We start from the raw sequence: 14,583 nt of genomic DNA on the forward strand, positions 1-14,583 counted from the left end.
AAAAACACAGAAGGCAACAGATATTCCCCAGATAATATCAAAAAATAGTTAATCATTGCTATTTTTTGAACATCATTGCACAAAAAGTAGGGGAGGATGCTTCTTGGAATTCAGTGGGTCTTACTTCTAGTAGAGTTTGGGAAGTAACTTCGCAAATGATCAATGAATTAACACTATTATATGCTGAAGCCAACTAAACTGTGTCCAGAGAATCAGTGTGTTGCTGCTCAGTTAAGGATAGCTAAAACGTGTATTTTATATTCTTAGAATATATTTTTATTATATAAATATACATTTTATATCTTTTATATTCTTTTTCATATATAAAAAGCTGACTTTCTAAGGCCTAGTTCTGGATATACATATACAGAACAGAACATATCAAAGATTCCTACTAAAACTAACTCATTTAGAAATCTTAACTTGATTGGCAGTCAAAACAACGATTTGTAAAATTATAAACCATATAAAAATCTTCTTGCTGAACAAAGGAACTACTGAGTACTGTGACTGGAAGTTATGAGTCCACACAGGTGGAATATTTTATATCTCAACTTAAAGGCAATGAAAAGCTGATAGAAAATAAAATGAATCTATAGCCTTATTGACTCGTGTAAAAGTGAGGAATTGAATTAACTTCCCAAAGATAAGACTCATTTTAAATCAGGGATAAGGGTTATGAGGTTTTTTGGTGGCTAAATGTGTTTATTTTTATTATTATTATTATTTCTTTTTGAATATAGTAATAATGATGTTTGTTTACAGATTCAGGCACACTGGTTAATTCTTCTACACTGAAAAAGAAGAAAATGAAATCTCTCATGTAGGCAGTGGACTATCCCATGGTTGGGATGAAACTAGAATAAAATTAATAATTCAATAAGGATTTCAAAAAGTATAATAATAAGAAAAAACAGTTGTCCATGCAGATGAAATATTAATTCCTAAACTTGCATAGTAGCCTAGCAAAGCAGATGTTGCTGGCTGACCTGGCCAAGCAATATCTGTTCTCCTAAGGGGTTTGTTCACATGAGGTCTCATCATACCTTATAATCACTCATAACTTCCAGTCACAGTACTTAGTAGTTCCTTTGTTAAAGAAATTTTGGAGCTATAAACTGGGCACTCTGCTGCATTATATGCCCAGTGTTTAAACACTGGATTTCAACACCTCCACCTATTATGACTTGTTTTCTGAGCCTACCAACTGTCTCCAAGCTGGGTACTTCTCACTTCTATGCATTGGCCAGAGAAGGGGTAGGCAACCTACGGCCCGCGGGCCGGATGCGGCCCGGCGAGGCCTTGGGACTGGCCCCAGCCTGGTCCTGCCGCCAATTGCTGCCGGGGCCTTTGGCCTCTCACGCGAGGGCAAGGGGGACAATTGTCTATAGACGCATTATTTATTTTTTGGCTTCGGCCCCCCAGTTGTCTGAGGGACAGCAACCTGGCCCCCGGGTCAAAAATGTTGCCTACCCCTGGGCCAGAGGAAGATGAGTGGAGAATAGGGGTGGACCAGGAAGTCAGTCAGCTATATCAGTGTGGGCTAGACAAGGTTACTGTCACATGGATTTGCAATTGGTTGACCGTTCAAACACAACAGGTGCTCAATAATGGCTCCTTTTCATCCTGGAGAGAAGTGACCAGTTCTGACTTGGGCCCAGTGTTATTAAATATCTTTATCAATGACTTGGATGACAGAATTGGGGGCATACTTATCAAATTTGCAGATGACACCAAATTAGGAGTAGTAGTTAAGACTCCAGAGGACAGGATCAAAATTCAAAATGGCCTGAATAGACTGGAAACCTGGCCAAAGCTAGCAAAATGAAATTCAGCATGGAGAAATGTAAGGTATTGCACTTAAGGCGTAAAATGAAATGTATAGATATAGGATAGGGGACACCTGACTTAAGGAGACTACATGTGAAAGGGACCTAGGTGTCCAAGTAGACCACAAGTTGAACATGAGGCCAATGCGATTTTAGGCTGTATAGTGTCTAGATCAAGGAAAGTAATAGTGCTCTATTCTGCTTTGGTCAGGCCCCACTGGGAATATTGTGTCCATTTCTGGGCACCACAATTTAAAAAGGATGTTGAGAAACTGGAGCATGTCCAAAGGAGGGCAACTAAAATGGGTGAAGGGTCTGGAAACCATGCCCTATGAGGAATGACTTAGGGAGCTTGGGATGTTTAGCCTGGAGAAGAGACGGTTAAGAGGTGATATGATAGCCCTGTTTAAAAAAAAATGAAAGTATGTCATATTGAGGATGGTGCAAGCTTGTTTTCTGTTGCTCCAGAGAACAGAACCCAGAACAATGGATGCAAGCTACAGGAAAAGAGATTCCACCTCAACATTAGGAGGAACTTCCTGACAGTAAAGGCTGTTCAACATTGGAACACACTCCATCGGAGTGTAGTGGAGTCTCCTTTTGTGGAGGTCTTTAAGCAGAGGCTGGATGGCCATCTGTTGGATATGCTTTTATTGAAAGTTCCTGCATGGCAGGGGGTTGGACTGGATGGCCCTAGTGGTCTCTTCCAACTCTATGACTCTATGATTCTACAATTGCTTGCATCCTTCCAAACCTCTTGGGGGGGGGGGTCCTCCAGAGATCTAGGAGGATCATATCATCTTCCTTAAGGTAGCTGTAGGAACAGAGATGACTGATGCCTAGTGCCCCCCCCCCCCAATCCACTTCATATACTGTATGGCCATGGGGGAGGTGCCCAACTGCAGACACATAAGTCAAGGGTATGGACAGAAAGGACAAAATACAAATACCTTTGATGGAACTTTACAATCTACCTGTGTGATGTAAGATTTCTGCCATTTTTTATTTTTAAGTTTTTTTTATTAGACAAACATATATACAAAATATACAAGATACAAATAATACATATAAAAGAAATATATAAAGAAATCCATATATCATCCTATTGATGTACATCATGGTCACATCAATCATTTATCAAACTTTATACCTTTTCTGTTTTTTTCCCATACTATCAAACATTTGCTCAAATCATCATAAAAAACAACAACAACAAAGGTAAAAAAGAAAAACAACAACAAAAACAAATATAAAAGGAAAAACAAAACCAAGAGGGGGAAAAAAGATTTCTGCCATTTTTAAAGAAGCTAGTGCCACTGAAGATGAATGCACAGTTGGTCCTGAGAGTTATGAATGAAAAACCTACCTCAACTATCTAATTTGTATTTCCATGTCCCTTTCTCTGCACAAAAAATTCATAGGAATACAAAAACATGGGAAACTGCCTTATACTGTATTCCAAATGCATCTGAGAAAGAAGAGGTAAGTCTACAAAAGCACATGCTGCCAACTTCTTTTTTTTAGTTAATCTCAAAGGTTATGCAAGCCACATACTGATTCTACAGACTAACATGGGTATATCTTTCAATTTTGCCTTATACTGAGTTTGAGCAGTGAGTCATATAGCCCAGTATTGTCAGCTCTGACTGTAAGCATTCCAGAACATATCTTAAGAACTGAAGTTGGCTTTAGATCAATTCATGCCATTGGTCCATGAAGTCTAGTCCTTTATATTCAACCCCTTTACCTCTAGCAGAGGTAAAGCATGTTTGGCCCTCCAGGTACTGTTCGACTGGAATTTCCATGATTCATCAAACATTGGATGTGCTCACTAGAGCTATATCCTGCCCCCTGCCCCCTAAGGTTCCAGGCAGAAAGAGTCTTTTTTCTAGCTTTCTATCCTTATAGTTGAAGATACTAGAGACCTTCTATATGATAAACATGATATTTTCACGTTGTCCATGGACACTGCTACCCTAAACGATGTGGGGGGGAGCATTAGGGGTTCCCATCAGCTGTGTCAGCATCTTCATGAAACTTTAGGGGAATTGCAGCTCAAGAGAGACCTGCAAGAGGAGGGTAACTTCAGGGATCTTTCACCTGTGTATACCAGGGCTAACTGCAGAGAGACTTCAGTTTCAGTGAACAGAAGGGTTTTTATTTCGAAATGTGCAAGGGTGCGTGCAAACATATAAAACCTTAAGAACCATACAAGGCTAACAGTAAGAAAAGCATGGAAGGTTGGATAGTAGGAAACGGGATTTAAAGAGGATGGTAATTACCAGTCCTGAAAAGGAGAACACAACAAATAGAGACTGGTTCACACAGTGTCTGAGGGTGACACAGAGAGAGTGAGAGGGACCCTCTGTACATACACAGTCTGTGAGTGCAGGGTCAGTGAGCATGGGGTCTGTGAACAAAATGGTTATGTCTGGGGCAGATATTTATATCCTATTTCATACCTTGGAGGGATGCTTGATGTTACTACATGGTGTAACAAAGGCTTTGATGGTTTCCCCATGAAATTGACAAAAGGGATTGGATTGGCTGATGTCTTTCACTTTGAAGTAATAAAACATTGATTGGATTTGAGGCAACCCCTGGATAGTGAGACAAGAATGGTGGACAGGATCACAGCATGAGGTAAGATGAAGGTATGGTCTTTGACTGCTTTTGCAATGGATCTCACTTTGTCTCTATTGTGACAGGAAATTAGATGAGCCTTGGGGGGATGTTGTGATCCAGAAACCCATTTTGTATTTATTTAGGTTTCTTACATATCTTTAGGTCAGCATGACTTCTTACATATGTACCTTTCTAGTCCCCATGTCATTGTGACCTCTCAAAGCATGCCCACTACTAGATATTATGAAATCCTATATCCAGCGAGAAGTGTGTAAAGCATGCTAACAGCATAGCCCCAGTTTTCCTACTTGCTTTTAATATTGGCATGACAACATTGTACATAATTGGATAGACACAGGATTGAGTATTTAAATTTATTCTCCTGAACACAGACATCCAAAAAAGGAAGGGACAATGGTTCTGAAAAGTTCTCTCATGGGGTGGCTGTTGTGAAGAGGATAAGGATTAGGCAAAAAGCCTGATTGCAGAGAATATATGTGCATTGTTTTCCAAATGCAGTAGTGATATACAGCAATCACAAACATGCTAACGATTTTCCAATCATGCTTTCGTTAAACATTCCTGAGGGGCTGTTCTCTTGTCCTCATTTATTTGTTTTACTCCATAATTGTCTTTCATCGTTGTCTTTTTAAGACAATGAGGTATAAAAAGCCATTCATAATTGCATTCAAGGAAGAAATGGTACCATGTGGATTGATGCCAACCTTCCCCCTGAGATAATAACATGGTGAGCACAAGAATGCAACTGAAGGATCATGTATTTTATTATGAAAAGCATCATTCTGAACAACTGAAAAATTACTGAGAATCACCATGCTTTAATGTACCAGCATGGTGATGTAGTTCTGTAACATGAACTGCACAGTCATTATTTTGTAGAAAACATTGCACAATTATTTTTGAGGAGCAACAGATCTCCTAAATGTGTGAAAGCAATGAAAAGTGGTATTTGTTTTATTTGAAGTTGAAATTGAACCTCTTTATGAATGTGCTTAGTTGTTGTTTGAACAAGACACAGATTGGAGCAAAGCCACTCATGTCCCAGGGTGCTATGTTTCTTATTGCTCTGTAGGAGAAATGTTCAGTTATTTTCCAGAGCCTAAGGGACGAAACAGACAGTGGCTTGGAGCCACCCCTTTTAGACTAGACCAGGGCTATGGTAAACAGATGCATGGCTCCAATCCAGCCAGCTTCCACCCCAAATAGGAGCAGAAAAAAAAAAACTGCTCCTATTGAGGCAGAAAAAAGCCACCCCTTTGCCTTGAGATTCAGCTATTTGCATGGCTTTTGTCCAGCTTAACCAGGCCATTTGTTTTGGCTCTCAATGCAACTGCTAGTCTCAGCTAGAGTAGATCCATGGAATCAATTGCTGAAAGGTAAGTCAACACCATTATAAATCCCAATGATTCCATGGATCTAGATGATACTAGCAATTGAAATGAGGCCCAATCCATTTTCGCCTATGAAAGAAACAACAATACAAATACAACAAAAAGAATTCAAAACTAGGCCGAAATATTTCACAGATATTTGCCTAGCTGCTTTCTGTTCAGCTATGACTAAGGATTCAGCTGGAGATTTTGCTTCCAGGTGATCCCATCAGATTCTTATAATCAGTTGTTAAAGAACCTCAGAGAACAGGGTTGAAAAAATGAACTTTATCGCACGGGCCCAGGAACGAGGCCGTTGCATTCTAAAAGGGGGCGTTCTGAGAACAGAATGGGGCTCAGAACGCAGTTTACCGCACACTGGAATGCCACCCTGCCACTGGACGTTCCAATCGTGTCCTACATCTATTCCAGGAGGCGCAATTTCTGAGAACTGTTCCAAAGCGTTCTCAGAAATCGTGCCCACTGGAATGGATATAGGATGTGATTGGAATGTCTGGCACCAGCGGTGGCATTCCACTGTGCAGTAAACTGCTTTCTGAGCTCCATTCTGTTCCCAGAACGCCCCCATTTTAGAACGCAACAGGCCCATTCTTGAGCCCGTGCAATAAAGTTCAATGTTTCATTGAGGGTTGTTTTTCCTCTCGAACTCCTGCTTATATTTGATAAATCAGAGACAGATGGACTGCAACTTCTTATGGTCATATATGGCAGGGTAGACAAACTTCAACCTCCTCCCTGAGCTGAAACAGATGAGTGGCTTGGAGTGGCCTCTGTCTGCTCCAGCCATGAGCGAGCCCCAATAGGCATAGAATTGTGACAACGGGATTACACGGTCTCAAGGCTAGCTGCTGCCATGGTCCAGAAAAGACCACCGGCAAGGAGTACTTTTTTCTGCTCCTTTTGCCGCTGGGTTTAGGCTGCCTTAGGTAGCCTCAAAGTGGCCTCCAGCTAATCTGAGGGTGTGCATCATCTGCACAGCCCACCCCTGAAGCAGCTGGAGGCCACTCTTTCTTGCCTGTCCATTTTGGGCCCCTGTTCTACTAGATCATATTGTTTCAGACACAAAAGGGTGAATTGGCTGATCTAGATGTCCCCAGAAGCAGTTGCAGGGAGGTCCTATACTGTTTGATAGGGGAGATGTGTTTCTTTGCTTTTAAAGCTATTAGTGAACTTCTTGTTCTGCAAGATCTGCATTTTTATTATTTATTCATTTTTGGCAGACCAAGTGGCCATAGAGAGTCTTGAGTTCGATCATCCAGTGGCATCTCTGCTTGATATATGGGTTCAAACCCAGTTCGCTGATTATCTAAGTCAGTGATATAGACTAGTTCCCAACTAGGTGGTAAACTGACGTGGTAAATCATTGTCTAGTCTAGTGAGGGGAAGTATCTGACCCTCCAGACAGAGGATTCCATCATGTTTTACCATTGACTATGTCATTTAGCAATGCTAGGAATTTCTATCAAGCAACATCTGAATGCAAATCCACACCCACCTGAAGGATTGTGTATTTTATTATGAGAAGTATCATTCAGAACAACTGAGAAATTACTGTGAATCACCACACTTTAATGCATGGTGATATCTAGCCAGTGCTGGTTAGAACTCATATTACAGAATATTTTTCTATCCAAAATCATCATCAACACCACCACCACTACCACCATCCTTCAGGATCTTATGTTAACTGATAGAGGCACTATGCAAAACCTGGGGGAAACTCACTCTTTCATTGATAACAAATGGAGAGAGACATCATTTGACATGATCTAGATTTTAGATTTTCTGTGAGAGCTAGAAGCTAGGAAACACACACTTAGCTATTTCTTTCAGCTGGCTTCATGGTGGGTCACATACACGTACAGTCATACTGAGAGTGGGCAGTGGCTTCTTCAACACTCTATCTAAACTTGGAATCTCTATCTTTCCCATTGCCCAATGGTAAGTGCAGAGGCCCCTCTTAGATTCACCAAACTCTCTGTTGATTTACTGAGATGACTAAAGCACAGCATGAAATTTCAGGGGCAGGAAAAATCATAGCAAGATCTGATGGCTTAATGAATGAACTTGAACAGGCAACACTGGGCAACAGTACCAGAATGGACCTCTTCATTTGTCACTAGATGGCTGTTTTCTTTGGAGGCTATGCATGGGATTGTAATGGAACAAGAGAAGCCACAGGGCAGGCACTTGGAAGACAAGAAAGATTCTATTATTAGTCTACGTTCCATCTGCCCCTGTGGCTGTGTGTTTAGCGTGCTCCTTTGAAGAGTCAGAAGTAGAGTTCTTGACCTGCTGAAAAGAACTTTGCATCTTAAGAAGAACATGCACAAGGTAAGTATTTATTGTGGTGGTTCCAGTTGGGAAATTCAAATCTATCACCCCATATTCTTCATTAAATACTGAAAAGAAAGTAAAATCTGGCTCTTGATTCTGGTTCCTTATACTCTCTGTTGTGATAAATGCTCATCTTTCTACTGTTGGTCTTTTCTTTTGTCAAATACTCCTTCCTTGGAGCACTCATACAGCTGCATCTGTGTGAGTTTTGATCACATAGAAGAATCTGAACCCCAGTCCTGGAAAGATGATGAGTTCTCAATACCTGCTACCTTCCCTGAAGACCTAAAGGTTCATGTGTGTTGTGATTCAAATTTTAGTATTTCCTTCTGTACATAAAAAAGTAAATTAATACTTATTGCCATTATCCACTGACTATTGTAGCCTACACCGAAAAGAAAATGCTGTCAGTTCTGCATGGTTGACTGTTTGTGCATTGTGTTGGTATGGAAGTGGTGTGTAGGGGATATACTGACATTTTCATAATGGTGTCATTATCATACTGAACATACATGACTAATACAAGAGGTATCATTAAGAGAATGCCTCATGACAATGTGAGTATGTCAGTCAATGTGGCTATATTTGTACTTCTTTCTAAAAAATATGGTGACACTTCTTTTACTACTATTTTTTTGTAATTATCTAATGCCAGAATTAGCTCTATTGTAATGGCCATCAATATATTGGGGCTATAGGACTATATATTTTACCATTTAAAAAAATCAGCTAAGAAATAATGATGATATGAATCACTGACTGACAAAAATACAGATATCATGAAACATCCGATGATTTAAGGCAGTTCCATATAACTAAGAAAGTCCCTAAAATTAAGCTAAATCATTTTAAGGAATTAATCACTGCTATTTTTCTGAAAATGTTGTCAGAGTTTGATCTATAAACAAGTTTTTATGGGCTTTTAGCTTTACCGTAGCTGCAGGTTTTTGTTTTTTTCCCAGATTTGTAATAACTATTCATCTTTGGTCAAAGAGCTATTTGCTCTGCAGTGTTTTGTAAAAGAAAGCCTAGTTTTAGTAATCAGATTAAATATTGCTTCCTGATTATATTTTGGTATACATAAAAACTAATCTATCTAGATTGCTTTCTATATTTTCAAGATATTAAGTTGTGAATATTGCATTAATAGAAGCAATAATGTTCAAGTGTCCAATTCAGTATCCGAATGGAAGGAATTGAAGAACTGAAAACCCTGGAGAGGGATTTCAAGACCCAGGGATCACAGTTCCATTTTCTCTTCCTTCTCTCTCTCTCACTTTTTCTTTCTTTCTTTCTTTCTTTTTCTTTTTGAGCTGTTATACTTTCTCAGTGGTAGCAGTGGTGGCAGCACTACCAAGAGCAATAGCAATAGAAAGCAATAACTATATAATTTATAACTGCCTTGCTGAAACAGCTTCTCTGTCTGCCAGTACATATCTGGGCATGATTCAAAGTGTTGTTTCTATTTTCTCAAGCCCTGTATTGCATAGGTTCCATTTATTTATCTGGAAGTCAATTTCTCCCCATATAAGCCACCCTAAGTCTTTGGGGGAGGGATTTCTCATTGCCCCGAAACCCTCACAAATTCATTTGGTAAAAATGTGAGAGAGACCCATTTCCATGGCTGTTCTTGGGTTATTGAGCTCCCTCTAAAGGAAGGTTTGATTGATCCCCCTCCCTTGCTCTCTTTCCGCCAGTGAGCAAATACCTTCTTACTTAAACAGGCCTTCAGCCATAACTAACCTGGATAGAAGTGGTGCCCCCACCCAGTGGTGGTGGTGGCTGCTGCGGGTGGTAGTAGTGGCCAAAAGGATGCACTCAGCCCTCTCTTTTGCCATAGGTAGCCATAGCTTCCACCACCACTGCAAAGCCAGAAAGGGTACAGTGGGAGAAGGGCCCAAAAGATTGTCGCCCCTCTCCTCCACACATCCCTTAGTGACACCACTGCTGGCTAGAGGTATATGCAATGAGGTGTACTATTTTAATGTGTTTAAATTCTTTTTAATTTAATGACTTAAAAGTAGTGTTTTTATATGGTTTAAACTTTAAAGCATTTTGAACTTTCAGATGCATTTTAAACTTTTGTAATCCATACAGTTTTAGCTGTTTAGCTGTTACAGTAAACTGCTTTCATCCCCATTTGGGAAAAGTGTAGGCTATAACTCAAATGAATAAAATACAAAGAATAAAATGTGTTTCTTAAAAAATAAGTACTAAAAGCATCCTCCCCCCCCACTAGATTCTGGCATTCTTGAGCGAATGTGTTCCATACTCTCCTCTTTTCTCAGTCCACTAGTCTTCAAAGATTCAGTCTTCATATGTTATAATATAATACAGGCACAGCTGATTCGTGTTTACTTCATTGCTCTGGGTCACAATTCCTTTCTCTTTTGCCATACAGATAGTTTGCTTCAACATAATCAGGAACTTTATTACAACTTCTCTCTATCCCTTGCCAAATTTCCATCTACCAGTCTCCCTCTACCCATAAATCTTTCCCTATAGATACTCTCCCTCCCTCCTTCCCTTTATTCTTTGCCCATATTCTAAATATCCTGGGCTAAGTAAAGGAAATGATTTTCTACCAACAGGACATTCACACTTTGTAAGCCTGTCATGCACATCTATCAGCAGCAATAACAGCAAAAATTATGATAAATTCCTTCATTAGAATGAAATCCCTTGCAACAAACATTCCCAGTACATAGGTTTTATGTGTGTGTGTGTGTAATTAAAATAGAGTACTTATTAAAGGCACAAAAGCAACTTGTGGCTTTAATGTCAGCAGAGCAGTAGCCTGAACTTTAAAGGTGATCCCCCCAAAATAAGCTGAGGGCTTTGACAGGCTCCTTTAAACCTCAGACTAAAACCTGAGTGGATCCCCCATGGGAGCCTCTAGATGCCACCAGAAGCCTGCCAGCATGCAATTCTCAGGGATCTTTCCACTCGGAAAGTCTTTGAAGCCTAAGAAATGGCCAAGAGGCAGTCCTTGCCTCTAACATCCCCCTAATCACTGATACTAGAAAGTAAGCTTTCAAGAACATGAAAGGGAACGAGATGGAGACATCTGGGAATCTTTTTATCCCAGCTGGGAATGAATTTAGCAGAAATTCAAAGGGGTAAGCTTGTGAAAAGCTCATTATTTTGTAATGAGTAGGGAGCACAGCAACATTACTAGAAATTATAACAGTGCCCTGCCTCCTGCGGGAAATGTATTGAATTTCATTTGAGGTGTCTTTTTTTGGTGGGCATATCAGGAAGGAATACCACATGGGAACGAAAGAGAATTCTTTGTGTTATCATAGATGGAAAGCTACATGTGGAGACTTCAAACTGTTGCATTATATTCAGTGCAATGTATTTTAAAAAGTAGTTACATCTAACATACAGCACACATGGCCTATACTTTAGTGAACTTAAAAACAAAACAAAGCCCTGAAGGTCAGTAGAACATTGGAAGTCATTGACAAGAGCATATGCTTAACTCACTCATACTACATCATTGGTTGTGAAGTCATATACAATCTTCTGTCTGTATAACATTTGGCACATGGGGGTGAACACAAAAAGATGAAGGCATCTTTTTACAATAGGGAAGAATTGTAGGGATCTATGTGATCCAGCTCTTATAGAAAAGGCAAGTCTAACGTACAGCAACACACATAGTACTTCGGTTTCCATGTTGTAGCTCTTCACTTAGAAGCTATTTTGTTCCACACCTGCCCTTGTCCTCTACCAGTGTCTGCTAGCAGCATATGAGGGCATAAACTGTGTGGCACAGTGGAAAGACTGTTGGACTAGAATTGAGGAGATCTGATTTCTGATTTCTCTTGTGGCAGGGAACAAACTCTCATCCTGATTTACCTTAAGTGGATTTGAGAACAAAATACAGAGGGAAGGAGCCATGTATGGTGTCTTGATTTTATTGAATGAAATCCTGGATGTAAATGAAAGAAGGTAGTTGGGGCATCTACAGTGTGGCTTGATGTGCTTCTACTTTTGGAGAGCTTCATACATTTAGTGTGAAAATATGAAAGTAATTTGTAAACCTGCTTTTTAAAAATGTTTTCTGTGGTTAGGAAGCATACCTGAGTAGCCTTTTGTGGGCAAGTTCACTGGAAAACAGAGACCCTTTTCAGACCTTTGCTTTTTAGCCCTTTAATAGCCCTAAAGAGCAACTGAGCACACTGGGAAGAGATATTTGTCGCCATTCACACTCATTTCCATGTTGCAGGTGAATGCAATAGCCGTGCATAGGTTGGTTGCTTCTTTATTTACATATATTTGTTGTAAAAGTCATTTGCATTTCAAAATGTGTCTGCTTTGTCTTTTCAGTTTTCATGCAATGTTGAAGGCTGATTATTTAGCAACCATTATTACAATGTAATACAGAGAACAACACTGCAATACAGAAAACACCATTAATCAAAGCTGGACAGTAGAGGACAACTCTGACCCAGTAAGAAACACAGCCGAGTGTCAAAACATTCAAAGCTTAAGATGTGTGGTTTGCATAGGTTATTGTAAGCATCATATAACTCCCCACCCCACATTGCCTTTGTGTTTTTCCAAAGGCTTGGTATTTCTAAACAGAAACATAACAACTCATATTAGGAGCTGTTGTGGAGCTGAAGATCTGTGAGAATATAAAACAATAAGCTTAGCAGTAAGAAATGCATTTAAACTGTGCAAAATTTTGTGTTACAATCAAAATGGAATTTGATGTGTGATGCACCCTTTCAGTAGGTTGTATGGTGCAGTACTTGCAAGGCACAGTGATATGCAGAGAAGGGAGTATCTGTTTGAGTAAACCTCCAATAACAGGTTTCTAAATGTGGAAATCTACAATATTCACTAGCAAATATTCCCTTGACTCACCAAATTTATTTTCAACTTGGAATCCTATGCATGTGTCCAAGGTAATAGTATTCCTAACATTTTGAAAGTACTGCTTCAGTGAAGGCATGTGATTTGCATTGCACACTGTAAGGCTTGGGGAAGAACATTTATAGCATCCATAATCTTAAAAGAGGTCAATAAAATAAATGCTAAAGGAAGATGGATCTACAATAGCTAAGCTTTGCCTTATTTAGGTCAGGACTTCATTGGGTTTTGTCAGACAAGCTGAGATATTGCACAGCTCCCATTTTCCTAAAGCTTTCAAGCTTTCAGGGCTTACTCATAGCTCTCTGGAGCCTTAGAAGAACACCCATTGGAGGCTTTTGTGCTACTCTGTCAGATCATTCATTAGTGAGAAACCAAAGAAGTGAAATCACCAATACTATGAAAGAAGGAGGAAATTGGAGAGGTTCACAAAATGAAAGACTTGCTTGTCCGCACATGTGCCTTTTCCTTTCAGGTACTTATAAAATTAGCACTAAAATTGATTATATCCTTGTTTATAGAGTAAACTAAAGAACACAGTGATGTTTTATTAAAACAACAATAACAACAAAGAAAAGAAAATAACAAAACAAAATTCTGGAAAGGTATAGTTCAAAGCATTTTGTAGATGGGGATAGTATGAATTTTTAAATGTCATTTTACATTTTTATACAGACTGGTGAGGTCTGCATTCCAATGAGTACTGAAATGTGTATTCAATTAGTATTAATTTCTTCATATGTAGAGAGATCTTGTAGCACTTTTCAGACTAACTGAAAGAATGAAGTTGGCAGCATGAGCTTTCATAGACTTGTCTCTTTCCTCATATGTTAAAAGTATCAGGGAAGTAGACTGAAAACTATGAAAGCTCATGCTGCTAACTTCTTTCTTTCAGTTAGTCTCAAAGGTGCTACAAGATCATTCTAAATACTTTCTACAGACTAACAGGGCTATATCTTTGAATTCTATTAATTTGTTTAGTATTTTGTTATGCAAACCAGATGCTGCACACAAAAATGTATATATATAACATTGTGAAACAGCATTGTATTAAGGAAAATTGCTTGCAAAAATGTTATATTATACAAGGCTTCACATAAATGTATTCATTTTTAAAATAAAAAGTATAGGAAATGTTTCTATATTTTCTTTGGAGGTCCCCCCCCCCCCCGCCACTTCAAAAAAGTTGCAAACTTCCACAGAAGTAAGATGGAACGATCTTATGATGTGCAAAAATGACAATTTATTATTTACCTTTCAAATTTTGCATCTTCCTTTTTTTCTTTTGGAATGCATGAAGGAGGCCTAAGGCCTTTTAATTTTGTAACTGTTTTTTCTTTTCTTTTTCTTTTCTTTTTTTAAGAAGAGAGACTTTCTGCTGTACGTGTTGGATTTGGTGGATTGTATAATACTTGGTATTTATTTTAAAGGTTATTATACTGAGAAGGTAAAAAGTTAAAGGTTGAAAAAAAGTTACATTCATACTAAAAAGTTAA

This window comes from Sceloporus occidentalis, unplaced genomic scaffold (assembly GCF_023333645.1).
Source record: "Sceloporus occidentalis isolate IW3139 unplaced genomic scaffold, rSceOcc1.0.p SCAF_194, whole genome shotgun sequence".
Taxonomy (NCBI): Eukaryota; Metazoa; Chordata; class Lepidosauria; order Squamata; family Phrynosomatidae; genus Sceloporus; species Sceloporus occidentalis.